General features: G+C 30.0%; 1 protein-coding gene across 2 annotated transcripts in view; it reads left to right on the top strand.

Annotated features, from left to right (window-relative positions):
- Window positions 1–3,346, top strand: part of LOC108749433 (peroxidase-like) — a 31,696-nt gene that overhangs the window by 7,550 nt on the left and 20,800 nt on the right. The window lies entirely within an intron of this gene.

The following is a 3,346-nucleotide window of genomic DNA, read 5'->3' as shown; positions in this document are numbered from 1 at the left end:
ATATATATATATATATATATATATACACATATTAATATACTAAAGCATTTTAAGAAAAATACAAATATAAATACAAATATAAATATAGAAAATTAAAATACAGAATGCTACTTGTATAATTGTTTTTATACTTTTATTTGTTATGTATAAGTAATCATATCGATCAGCTTAATCAAATGAGTGCCAGAACTTTATCATGTTATTATTCTTTCATTGGTAATAAGGTCTTTTAATCGAGTCTTTATGCGGCTTTACATGACAATTGCACACGCATATAAACACAAATTTTGAATACAATAATATGTTGCTTTACGTGCAAATCACTCAATAGTAATTTAATAAATTGTATTAACAATTTATTTATGGGTTTGTTAAATCAGTTACGTGAATATTATACACGAGCGGAGCAATTTTTCTCGGTGCCAAATGTAGAAGTTGAACGTATCCTTTTTAAAGATGATACTACTATTTTTACAGTTTGTTTATTAAGATTAAAAATATGTATCGTTGTTTCTATTTTTACCAAAGAAAAATTCCATTTATACTTAATAAAAGCATTATATTTTAACTGTATGCATGCATATTATGTTTCTCGGGACACCTTGTATATTTCTACAGCGAAAGTAATGGAAAAGTACTGGGAGACCTACACAGTAGAGAATTGTACGACAGTAGAGAAGATCTATAGGTTTCTATATTAAAAAAGAAACCCAAGATAAATTAAAATCTTAAATGTATTACTCTCGTATTTGAAAAGTGACACAAAAAATAAAATTTCCTAGGCAAGAGAAAAAAATTATTTTTCAACTTGACAGAAAATTGACTAATCAAATAATGTAAGAGAAAAGATATATATTTATATATATATATAATATATATATTCTTAACACTACCATATTTTTATCATTTTCATTTTACAACTCTTAAAAAATCATTTTTTTTGAATTGTGAGGATTTTTGTGAATCTTTTTTTTAATCTTTGACGATTTTTTAAATTAAGTTAGTTAAGTTGATTCCCTTGTGAATGGATTAATACAGCAATGTTTGTTTAACTTATTCATGGTAATAACTCGAAAAATTACATTTTTTGACATGTATCATTTTCGAAATAAGGGAATGATTATAAAAACATAAAGATCAATGAAACATTTTTCTTTGTATTAAAAAAAAATAAGCAAAGAAGACTATATTTTGTCAGAGTGAGTCTTGGTAATTAATAATACTTTTGCATGAATTTTACAATTTTCAATTTTCTTTTTATGTTCGAACCAAAGCTATAGATTTTGTACAAAGTTGTTATTACATGCTCGAGCTGTTATTATACATATATCGAAGTTGGATTATGAATCTTATTTACGATAAAAGTGACGTACTTTTTTAGAAATTACAAAGGAAGAATTTAGCATATAAATTTATCATCGTGACCGTACTTTACTATTTATTCTTTTTTTTTCTATTTTAGATAAGATTTATAATTTAATTTGATAGAAGTAATAATAGATAGCAAATTTAAAATGTTATTACAATTTTAAATACAAAGATAACAATAAAGAAGATTCCTTAATTATATATGAAAACAATAATAAATAAAAAAACATTTGGGCAGCGTTACAATTGCAATATCAAATATCAAGATAAGCAAAATACAAAGATCTGTTTGGATTAAATTTTTAGATATATTTGTATTTTTTAAATATTAAACGTATAGATATTTTAAAATGTAAAATATCAAACATTTAAATTTGTACTATGTTAATAGAAGTGCGCATTAAAGAGTTGAGGTATTATCGAAAGAACAACTTAACGGCAACGCTCTGAAAGCCGGCGTACAACGAGCCGCGGTGAAGAGATGGAGGTGGACGAGCACGTGCTCACCGAGTGATAGAATTTTTTTTTCGAGTTAAATAAGGTAACTTGCTCTTAGTGGGGAAGTAGCGAACCAATGGATACGTGAGCGAGCCGTCATGTAAAGCGAAATGAATGAAAAGAGCGAAGGGAGTGAGTGAGCTGGACAATCTTTGAGGAATCAATGTGCGTAACATGTGCACGTGATCAAGAGAGATCGTTTGAATGAGAGAGAGTGAGTGAGCGAGCGAGCGAGCGAGTGAGTGAGTGAGTGAGTGAGTGAGTGAGTGAGTGAGTGAGAGAGAGAGAGAGAGAGAGAGAGAGAGAGAGAGAACGACGATTTGAGTGTATGAGAAAACGAATACAGAGTACGTGGATAAGCGAGAGAAGAAGGAAGATGGACAAATGCGTGCGGAGCATTCAGTAACGTATCTAGGATGTCAGAGGACTAGGCTCCTTATCTTTTGAAAACAAGAATCTAATAGGTCTAGTGATTTAAATTCAATAATTTTAGTTATCTGATTAGTCATCCGGATGAATGTGGAGGTAATCGTCGTAGTACAAAACCTTATTCAAATATTCAAATTACATTATCTAACTATCTGTTTTATTGAAGGCTGTTTTATTGAAGCTACAAAAAACCCAAACTGACAATAACATTACGTCAATGTTATAATTTCCTACTCAATGATATAATTATTATGTACATAGTAATGTGTTATATTATATTTATATTATTAAGTGGAAAATTACAATATTAATGTAACATTACTTTTAACTTATGTTCTGCATTAGTTATTGTTCTGCTTAGGGAATATCTCAAACAGAGCAACACCAAGATAATGTCAAAATGACGTTACAATAAATTCAAGAATTCTGACCGAAAAATGAATTTTAATAAGTAATTTTAGAGCTATTTTGACGTCATAATGACTTTTTGTTTTGTTTGAATGTCTAGACATCCGAAATACCTGGATTATCGTTATTTCCTGGATATTCAGATAGTGTAGCTAAAATATGAGTATTCGTATTTAATTTATTTCAATTATCCAGACTATCGGATATTACTTGTGTATGTCAAAAAAATGAGCACGTATTCAAGTGCTTAAACAGTTATCAGGTATTATCAGTTTCAGTCGATATTTCAATTCAGGTCAAATCATGTCGACCCTGAAAAGTGAGACAGAGACATATAAATAAATAAATGAATGAAATAGCAGGAAGGTTCACCGACAGGCTTGCGAGAGAGATAGGAAGAATGGAATGGAGAGGGTATCCGTGTATTCGCGACATGAAACTCCGTCGTTGTATATTGCCATCCTCGAAGTTCGTCTTTATCGGTCGCCACGCGTTCACCTCCTCACGACTCACGTATACTTGACACAGGTGTGCTAACTTAGTGACGCGTTACGATTCTCGTGAGTTTCATATTTTGTCTCCGTTCAAACCGGCAAATTCACGAAAATCAGTGAAAATCAGTGAAATAGAATATAAATCTGTA

The sequence above is a fragment of the Trachymyrmex septentrionalis genome, unplaced genomic scaffold (genome assembly GCF_001594115.1).
Source record: "Trachymyrmex septentrionalis isolate Tsep2-gDNA-1 unplaced genomic scaffold, Tsep1.0 scaffold29, whole genome shotgun sequence".
Lineage (NCBI taxonomy): Eukaryota > Metazoa > Arthropoda > Insecta > Hymenoptera > Formicidae > Trachymyrmex > Trachymyrmex septentrionalis.
Note: the sequence above shows the minus strand (reverse complement) of the source record. Positions and strands in the feature narration are given on the sequence as shown.